The sequence below is a fragment of the Engraulis encrasicolus genome, chromosome 17 (genome assembly GCF_034702125.1).
Source record: "Engraulis encrasicolus isolate BLACKSEA-1 chromosome 17, IST_EnEncr_1.0, whole genome shotgun sequence".
Lineage (NCBI taxonomy): Eukaryota > Metazoa > Chordata > Actinopteri > Clupeiformes > Engraulidae > Engraulis > Engraulis encrasicolus.
Genome location: NC_085873.1, coordinates 27,538,849 through 27,549,842, shown reverse-complemented (window position 1 = coordinate 27,549,842; position 10,994 = coordinate 27,538,849). Strand labels below are relative to the sequence as shown.

At 40.8% G+C, this 10,994-nt stretch overlaps 1 long non-coding RNA gene across 1 annotated transcript; it reads left to right on the top strand.

The window, feature by feature from the left end:
- The first annotated feature begins 6,224 nt into the window (after nt 1-6,224).
- LOC134467369 (uncharacterized) lies at nt 6,225-7,351 on the top strand. Its single transcript, XR_010038527.1, has 3 exons — nt 6,225-6,395; nt 7,104-7,200; nt 7,283-7,351. It is a non-coding gene; the product is annotated as an uncharacterized LOC134467369 (long non-coding RNA).
- The last annotated feature ends 3,643 nt before the right edge of the window (nt 7,352-10,994 follow it).

Sequence of the window (10,994 nt, the reverse complement as noted above, 5' to 3'; positions counted from 1 at the left end):
AAAACACTCACTACTGCTCTTTCTGTGTAAAAGGGGTCGTCACACAGATTCACAGCACAGGCAAGCCACTGGCAGGCTCAAACATATGTAGGTAAAAGCTACTTTTATCGCGCTCCCATACCGTGATTGTGTGATGCCTTTTCTCAGAACATGTTCGTAAGCAGGGCCGATGACAGCAAAGGACAAAGCCATGTAAAAGCCCCATTCCCTCCATCCAGCACATACAATGTAATGAGGACACAGTTCTGGGCCCCCTCTCTCCCTGGGCCTGGGACAACTGACCCCTCTACCACCCCTGTCGGCTTACTTGCACTTACCTTTAACAAAAGAGAGAGGAACCCCACGCGATCGCGAATAAAGAAGCCTCTTCTCAGAGGACAGTACAAGAGCAGTGCTCTCCGAATCAAAGAATTACTTAACCTTCACTGAAGGAGGTGGCGAGGGATGAGCAAGACCAGGCTTGGGACGGGTCTAAAAGAGCACATCCTGAGAGGTAATGTGTGTGGGGCTGCTGGCCTGTTGTTTGGCTGCAGCTGTGCACAGCCTTTTGTGTGCTTTCTAAGAGGGAGAGAGGCTGCTTAAAGGGACACTGTGTGAGATTTTTAGTTGTTTATTTCGAGAATTTATGCTGCCCATTCACTAATGTTACCGGTAACACTTTATAATAAGTACCCCTTTTTGAGCATTAGTTAACCCTTAGTTAAGCCTTATTTTAACATTAGTTAACCCTTAGTGAAGCACAAGTTAGTCATTATGTAAGTGTTATTTCTTATTTCTTAATCATTAACTACTACCGTTAGTAAATGGTTTGTGTGTACTGATGTAACTGTTCGCTAAGCAAAGTTAAGCCTTAGTTAAGCCTTATTTTTAACATTAGTTAACCCTTACTGAATCACGAGTTAGACATTATGTAAGTATTATTTCTCATTTCTTAATCATTAACTTCTACCGTTAGTAAATGGTTTGTGTGTGCTGATGTAACTGTTCGCTAAGCAAAGTTAAGCCTTAGTTAAGCCTTATTTTAACATTAGTCAACCCTTAGTGAATCACGAGTTAGTCATTATGCATTTCTTGGTAATGATTCGTTTATGATGATTGAACTTTCTGATAAGCATTAGTAAACCATCATTAAAATGTCAGATAACCCACCTTTATTTATGAAAAAAACATGATCTCTTTGTTGCCTCCTACCACCTAACCATTACCAAGTACTATTAGGCATGTATGGCAACGGTTTGTAAACTCTTGCTTTAGCATTAGTGAAATCTTAATTAACCCTTTTGTGATGGTTAGTGTGTGATGACTGGTAACATGGCAAACAGTAAGTTGAGGCTCATGTGACTGCCCCTCATGGATGTTTCTGGACATTAACAAATGACTTGATAAGCATTGCTTATGCATTATCAAGGATTTATAACCCATTACTTAAGTATATCTGGGGAACTGATCTAAAGTGAAAACCTTCCCATGCTTTACAACACATTAACAAATGACTTGTTAAGCATTGCTTATGCATTATCAAGGATTTACAACCCATTACTTAAGTATATCTGGGGAACTGATCTAAAGTGAAAGCCTGTTATGGCTTCACAACACATTAACAAATGATTTGATAAGCATTGCTTATGCATTATCAAGGATTTACAACCCATTACTTAAGTATATCTGGGGAACTGATCTAAAGTGAAAGCCCGTTATGGCTTCACAACACATTAACAAATGATTTGATAAGCATTGCTTATGCATTATCAAGGATTTATAACCCATTACTTAAGTATATCTGGGGAACTGATCTAAAGTGAAAACCTGTTAAGGCTTTACAACACATTAACAAATGACTTGATAAGCATTATTTTATGCATTATCAAGAATTTTCAACTCATTACTCACTCATATCTGGGAAACGTTTAAAGTGAAAACCTGTCCATGCTTTCCAAAACATCAACAAATGACTTGATAAGCATTGCTTATGCATTATCAAGGATTTATAACCCATTACTTAAGTAGGCTATATCTGGGGAACTGATCTAAAGTGAAAACCTGTTAAGGCTTCACAACACATTAACAAATGACTTGATAAGCATTGCTTGTGCATTATCAAGGATTTATAACCCATTACTTAAGTATATCTGGGGAACTGATCTAAAGTTAGAACCTGATAAGGCTTTACAACGCATTAACAAATGACTTGATAAGCATTGCTTATGCATTATCAAGGATTTAAACCCCATTACTTAAGTATATCTGGGGAACTGATCTAAAGTGAAAACCTGTTAAGGCTTTACAACGCATTAACAAATGACTTGATAAGCATTGCTTATGCATGATCAAGGACTTACAACTCATTACTAACGCATATCTGGGGAACTTTTAAAGTGAAAATCTTTCCATGCTTTCCAAAACATCAACAAATGACTTTTTGAGCATTGCTTATGCATGGGAGGCAACATCTGAGAGATCTTACTATTCTCATCAAAACATTTACAAACCACTTACACAATACATTTGAGATGTGAGCTGATGTCCTTCATGGTAACGGTAACACAAGACAGACAACTTCAATATCTTTAACTATTTATTTTTTAAAAGATAACAGTTATCAGCTTAAACAATAACACAATGAAGAAAGAGAGACGAGGACTAGCAAAATGAAGAGATTAGATGAGGGGAGAGCTTGTGGAGAGGAGAGGGAGGCAAGAGAAGAGATGTAGTGCATTCATGTGGTCTTATCTATGTAGTGGGCGAGACCGTTACAGGAAGTAGTTCGACTACGCCACCCCCGGGGGTGGAGCCCCCGGAGGAAATGAATTAGGGGTAGTTACAGATACCCCGGACCAACACACAATGTACCCGCACAATAGATTACCAGGCAAACACAGGTTCGTGCACAATGGAGGCAGAGACAGTGGTGACAATTAATAATTCAAATCTTTATTATTCTTTGCGTTATAAAAATATATTTTTCTCACTCTTTGCAATAAATATAAAAAGGTACTCACAATTCACAAAGTGCAGTGGGGTGGGTGTGCTGTCGCAATCACCCGCAGATAGATAAACACTTGCCCCAAAGTATGTTCACGTTAACAGTAAAGTGCAGGGGTGGGTGTGCTGCCACCACACCCGCGGATCTGTAAACACCTGCCCCAAAGTATGTTCCTTAATTCACAATAAACAACACACCTGGTAGGCCTACGGCCTTAGAACCTACACTCAGGTTGTCAGACTTTGTCACTAGGGGCTGGCACGGCTAACACAATAGGGCGAATGGCACACCTCAGGATTAACAAAAGAAAAAGTAAAGCAATAGTTCACAACAAACAGAAATAATCCACGGCAAACAGAAAACAACAAGAAATCACAGCAAACCATGCAAAATAAATCAAAATCCAGTAAACACATGCAGTAAAATAAGAAATTAGATAATTGAATGAAATAATGAAAAAAAAAGGAAATTAGGCAAAGCAAACGAAAGAAAACGAAAATCAAAACATGAGGTACACCAACCCCAGAGGCTCAGCTCAGTGCAGTCCCCTAGGTATCCCCACACTCACTCGTCACTACCTACACACACACACTCGCACGCACCAACGCACGCACACGCACACACACACTGTGGAATGGCTCACACACCAGCTCACACCGAGCCGAGCGCGCCCACACACACACACACACACACACACACACACTGAACTAAAGCGCGCCAACGTACACACACGCACGAATGTCCAATTTCCAGAGGCCGGAGCAGCAGCCGAGATACGGGTTCCCGGCGTCCAGAGGCACCACACAACCGGGGCTAAAAGTCGCCGCTCGTGCACCTAACGCGTGGTGTGTCTGACCACGGCCACACAGATACAACCTGCGAGGGAGGAGGAGAGCGTTAGCCAAGCTAGCAGGACACCCACTATCATACGATTCTGCTGCCGAGAGGTTACCTTACCCGAAGATGAGGGCGCACCGGTGCGCAATTCTCACAGTCGGAGTGCCAATACAGGGGTACACGGCCGAGGCGCCGGTAGCGACCACACGCTGAAACCATAATAATGGCCGTCGTTAGCAACCATGGTAAGAAAACAAACAGTCAGAGCTGGGTAAAGGCACAAGCTAACCCACTATAATACATACCGGCGTGCAGGAGACGGGAAAAGCGCAAGGTAACCGTTGCATTGTCCACCGAAGTCCTTGCCAGTGGAGAAGCAAGAGATCACTCTAGCCAAGTAAGAGACGCCAAGTTGGAATCACAACCTATAGAACAGCAGACGCGAAGTTAGCCACTAGCTGCTGGCTAGCACATAAACAGCGACAAGAAATGGTCCACATACTCACGAGGACAAGAAATGGTCCACATCTCCTAGATCTGAACTGGACACCGCACTCCTCTCGACGGCGAGGGGAGAAGCAACCACAGCATTCGCCGGTGGCGATGAAACGCGCAAAGGGGGACTTTGCAGGCTTACCGAATACTAGCCACTGGCAGTGTTTATGAAGAGACTTCCCATAAGCCTCTACGAGCGGCGTGGTGACGTGTGCCGCAGCGTCAGACTTTCCCTTAAAGGAGCAGCGCTCCACTACATCTAGTAGATATTATCTAGTTGTGAAGTGGTATTTACAAGTGCGTTGCGTTCATGTGCTATTTTGTTGTTGTTTACAACTTAAAGATGGTGGACCAGAGTGAGACTCTGGACATTTTTTTTTGTTAATAAAATGATAATAGACTGTTGTTCATCAGCTACAGCAAGCAAATGAATTAGGAAGTCAAAAGGTAAAAATGCTGAATATTTTCTGACAGTCATTTACCATGACTATCTGAACATACTGAATGCCGGTTTTTGAGTATTTCAATTTAGCGGTTGCCATGGTGAGAGTAGAGCCAGCTGTTGTGTACGTCATCAGCTCGTAAAGTCGTTAATCAAAATTTTCTACAAGGGCCGGTGGCGTTCATGTGTGCTTCGGATGTCAGTGTTTGGTATTTACGTAATTACCACATGAACGCACAATTAGGAACTGTACTGCATTTAAAAGATATTTTCTACTGGGCAGCAGCAGTGAGCCCGTAGGCTACTTTTGAGCTCAGCCACTTTGCACTGTAGTTCAGGTTCTCCCCAAAATATTTTTTATATTAAAAATATAGCTATTGAGGGTCTGTAATAGTGATCTAAAGTGAAAGCTGTAGAAACTGCATGATGACTTCTGTTCAGCTATGAAAATACTCCGGGTGTCGGCGGGCGTTATGGGAGAGAGGTGGCCGGACGTTCACGGCCTCTATGGGAGCTAAAGGGTTAAAGGAACTTTTCTGACGATGATGGTCCTTTTTTTAAGGGTAAACTGCCTTCATGATGCTACCTGTGAGGAAACAAATAAAAAAGCACAGTTTAAACATTAATTTTGTTATTTGTAGGCTACTGCCAAAAGGTAGATTAAGCTTACACTAAGCGCAAAACATTCCCCTCCATTTGAGCCATTGCAAGCACAGAGCAAAATAGCAGAAATCGCTAGTTAGCATGCTAGTTAACAAAATTTGCTAAGCAATATTGTTCTCTACAACTAATAGAGTACTCAAACACCCACTTGCATAGAGGCATACAACTGCTTAGGTGGACAAGTAATGTTAACCCTCAGAATTCACTCTGACACAATTTGTTAACAACAGCACCATAACTGAAAGTCCAACCCAAGTTTTTTTTTTTTGAAAACTAGACATCTCAACCATAATTTTGATACCTCATATGTGTGGGTATCTGCTGTACAACTAACAGTGACATTGTTTTTTTTATTTTTTTTTAAAACGTTTTTAATATAGGCCTATATATATATATTATTTTATTTTACCTTGACCAGAATACTGTTGAAATGACACAACGTTGAAATCGCGGTAAAATACAGCTCATTCATACTCATTACTCTCCGTCAAAACAACCGAAAATGGCCAGCAGGAAACACAATTAACTTTGTAACTCTTTTTCACTAGTTTTAGAAATCTCTGATCTCTTAATTACAGGGGTAATACCAAAGATTCTCTAGTCTAATTAGCATCGTCTCGGATGATTCAAATATTCCAGGAAGTGGTTAATCGACCGGATGTTGTTTTGTGATCAGTGATGCGTTTCCAGGGGACGTTCTTTGAGGGGACACATTAAACTTTGAGGAAGCAGTGTCTTCTTCAGTGTTCACGGTTTATATTGCTGAAGGACAATTACAAGTCTAAACGGAGAAGAGCCGTCATTTCAAGGTGTTTTCGCGGACGTATTGGCATGTGGATGTTGACAGTGTCGGAAGTATTAATCAAAGTTGACACGAGAAGTTGGAGCGAATGCGAGAAGAGTATGCGACGAGCTGCCTGCCTGCTGCTGCCTACTGCCTACTCCTGCTGCTGCCGCTGCTGCTGTTGCATCCAAGTAAGTTTGGCTGCTAAAATGTTTTGATATTCACTGAACAGACATGCAATTGCCTGCATAGTCCTTTCTTATTTGAAAGATGAATCCCTGTCGCTTGCAAGATACACAATCTCATGCCCATCGTGCATTGCTAATTCATTGCATTGGGGAGAGGTGGACTTTCCTGGTGAACCAGTAGCCCAGCCCCCTGGGCGTCAACACATAGCTTCTGGTTCACCAGGAAAGAGGTGGACGCCGGATGTAAACAAACTGAGAGGGGGTGTCACGTTGAGTAGCTTTGCAGATGTAGGCAAAGAGATTGGCACATTACTAACGGTGTTGGACTACCATAAATGTAAGTTAGTTTCTTTTCTGAGGTCTTTGTAGTGAGTCATGTTGTTTTTTGTATGTTTAGATGAGGTAAGCTTAAGCCTACTGACTTCTGAAATGACTGCATGAATGATTTGTCCCAAGCTTTCTTACGGCTACTGACCTCAGAAATAATTCATGGCGTTGTGAACCTGCTGATGTATTTATTTGCACTCATGTAGTAATTTACTGTCATGAAAGCTAAATTGTGAGTTGACTTTTTCCTCTCTCAGTTGTTGGCTCATGACAGACTTATTTGATAAGTGGAAGTGCCCGCTGATACAGACCCAGTGTAAGTATACATGCTGGCATTGTTTTTGTGACATTTAATCTCATCTAAATCATCATGTTTTTGAACAGTGTTGGGTAGCCAGCCACCCATGCATGTTGACACAGCCAGCAGCGGGCACCCATGGCACATGGGGATGGACCCAGGAGTGGAGGATGACCCAATAGGGTGAGTTAGTGAGCTAATGTCATACACATGTAATTGTTTTAGGTGTATGGGAAATAATTAAATGTTTGTTTACATTGTACAGATGAACGTTCAGCCCACTCACTGTTGACACCAGTGACACAGTATTGACCAGATCTCCTGGAAGTGCCCCCTCACGCAGACCCAGTGTAAGTATGCATGCTGGCACTGTTTTGTTTATTTAGGCTATGTAGGGCTTGACACAGTATTTGCTTTTAGTGATATGTAATAAATATTTTGTCTGATATTAAATCTCATCTAAATCTCATCATGTTTTTGAACAGTGTTGGGTAGCCACCCATGCACGTTGACACAGCCAGCACCGAGCACCCAGGGGGATGGAACCAGGAATGGAGGACGGTCCAATAGGGTGAGTTGCTGAGCCAATGTCAGAAACATGTAGACTATACCCTACCCTCATATGTAAACCTTCGCTAGTCTGTTTCTCCCTTAATATTGGTGTCAGATTCGCACAAATGCAGTTCTGGGGTGCTACCTTGCTACTAATCAGGCACAGCAAGTATGATTTGAAATCTGTGTCGGTCAGTGTTCATTTTGAGAGGAATTATTAATTTAGTTTTAGTCTCTTGACGAAAATGCAATTTTAGTTTTAGTCACAATTTAGTCATCTAAATCATTTTTGTCTTAGTCTAGTTTTAGCTGACTAAAATTCATACAATTTTTGTCGACGAAATCTAAAATAATTTTAGTCAACCAAAATATTACATTCATTTCCTCTTGTCTACACTTCTCTATAAAATTGTCAAACTAAAATACAATTTGGGGAAATCAATGATTAAAATGACATATTGTAATCATGAAATATTGTCAAAAACTGCCAGAGTGTCTTATAAGCCAGTGCGTCCAATGTGTAAAAAAAATCATGGCCACGACACTCATAAAGCTCTGTCGATATTTTACGACTTCGGGGGAAAAAACGGGACTGCACGTTATGAAAAAATACTTGTGGGTATACCAGTAATCAAGAGCGTCGCGGGGTAGCTTACAGGCACCTGTTGGAAGACGTGTCTCTCTCTCTCTCTCTCTCTCTCTCTCTCTCTCTCTCTCTCTCTCTCTCTCTCTCTCTCTCCCTCGTGCGCGTATTGCAAGCTGTTGCATATTATTTGCTTGATGCGAAGTTGTGATGGCATACGCGCTCTCGTTGACATGGTTGTGTCCATGTTGCATGCATTCGCAAGATGTTATTGGAAAAACGCATATGAAAGCGTGGAAAGGCCGTTTACTTCCTATTTCAGTGTCCTTGACTGAAACAAGTCACAAAACTCCACACTTCCGAATCCTTTGCTATCAGCACTAAAGTGATTCTTATCAGAAGGCTTGTACCAACGCATAGACCCTTAAATTACAAACATTAGCGAACATTGAAAAAAGATCAGACAACGACCGTCGGGTAGCAGGTTCATGAAAGCGACTGGGAGTGGAGAAAAAAAAGGCATCGTTAGAGAAAGATGTTTGCTACTTTAGGACAGACAGCACCACCACTATTTCATGACTGCATAAACTTCTTCGTCATGGATAAATGGGCAACAATATTTTTGTCCAGCCAGGATTGCCCTGAAAAGTAGGCTACTGCTGTTATAAAAAGGTCACGGGCGTGCAGCACCGACGCTGCCTGTCACTGTGCCTCCGTGTTTGTGTGTGTGAGGGAGGGGAGGGAGACGCGGAGCAGATGGGTCGCGACTTGCGAAAGATCAGGAAATTCTTTTTCAATGTTTCAGTGACATATTAACAAAAATGCTTCCTATTGGTTTTCGTCTCCGATGGTATTGTAGTCACATTTTTATTTTTTTGACGAAAATATAAATCAATATCGTTATATTTTTCGTACAAACGCATGCTGTTTTTTTCGTTATCGTTTTATTGTCGTCAGGGGAAAAACAATCGTTAACGATAATTATGGCGAAAATATTTCGTCACGAAATTAACACTGGTGTCGGTCGGGTCCCAAAGTGTCTGATTTCACGTGAAATGACCCTATGGCATGTTTATACAGTAGGTTTAAATAAGACGAGATGTACTCCAATGTCATGCGCCTTTCTGTTCCAAACCCTTTGGAAGGGACTGTATATGGAAAAAGTCGATAACGGTCTGAGTTCCTGCTTCTTAGTGCATATTGCTTTCTACATGACTTGTGTCCAATAATATTGCCCATAATTGAAAACTGTGCTTTTTTTGTTTGTTTCCTCACAGGTAGCATCATGAAGGCAGTTTACCCCTGAAACTTTTTTACAAAGGACCATCATCGTCAGAGAAGTTCCTTTAACCCTTTATCTCCCATAGCGGCCGTGAACGCCCGGCCACCTCTCTCCCATAACGCCCGCCGACACCCGGAGTATTTTCATAGCTGAACAGAAGTCATCATGCAGTTTCTACAGCTTTCACTTTAGATCACTATTACAGACTCTCAATATATTTTTATTATAAAAACTATTTTGGGAAATCCTGAACTACAGTGCAAAGTGGCTGAGCTCAAAAGTACGGGCTCGTTGCTGCTGCCCAGTAGAAAATATCTTTTAAATTGTTCATGTGGTAATTACGTAAATACCAAACACTGACATCCGAAGCACACATGAACGCCACCGGCCCTTGTAGAAAATTTTGATTAATGAATGCACTATATCTCTTCTCTTGCCTCCCTCTCTTCTCCACAAGCTCTCCCCTCATCTAATCTCTTCATTTTGCTAGTCCTCATCTCTCTTTCTTCATTGTGTTACTGTTTAAGCTGATAACTCTTACTTTTAAAAATTAAATAGTTAAAGATATTGAAGTTGTCTGTCTTGTGTTACCGTTACCATGAAGCACATCATCTCACATCTCAAATGTATTGTGTAAGTGGTTTGTAAATATTTTTGATGAGAATAGTAAGATCTCTCAGATGTTGCCTCCCATGCATAAGCAATGCTCAACAAGTCATTTGTTGATGTTTTGGAAAGCATGGAAAGATTTTCACTTTAAAAGTTCCCCAGATATGCGTTAGTAATGAGTTGTAAGTCCTTGATCATGCATAAGCAATGCTTATCAAGTCATTTGTTAATGCGTTGTAAAGCCTTAACAGGTTTTCACTTTAGATCAGTTCCCCAGATATACTTAAGTAATGGGGTTTAAATCCTTGATAATGCATAAGCAATGCTTATCAAGTCATTTGTTAATGCGTTGTAAAGCCTTATCAGGTTCTCACTTTAGATCAGTTCCCCAGATATACTTAAGTAATGGGTTATAAATCCTTGATAATGCATAAGCAATGCTTATCAAGTCATTTGTTAATGTGTTGTGAAGCCTTAACAGGTTTTCACTTTAGATCAGTTCCCCAGATATACTTAAGTAATGGGTTATAAATCCTTGATAATGCATAAGCAATGCTTATCAAGTCATTTGTTGATGTTTTGGAAAGCATGGAAAGCTTTTCACTTTAAAAGTTTGCCAGATATGAGTTGGTATTGAGTTGAAAATTCTTGATAATGCATAAGCAATGCTTATCAAGTCATTTGTTAATTCGTTGTAAAGCCTGAACAGGTTTTCACTTTAGATCAGTTCCCCAGATATACTTAAGTAATGGGTTATAAATCCTTGGTAATGCATAAGCAATGCTTATCAAGTCATTTGTTAATGTGTTGTAAAGCCTTAACAGGTTTTCACTTTAGATCAGTTCCCCAGGTATACTTAAATAATGAGTTATAAATCCTTGATAATGCATAAGCAATGCTTATCAAGTCATTTGTTGATGTTTTGGAAAGCATGGAAAGGTTTTCACTTTA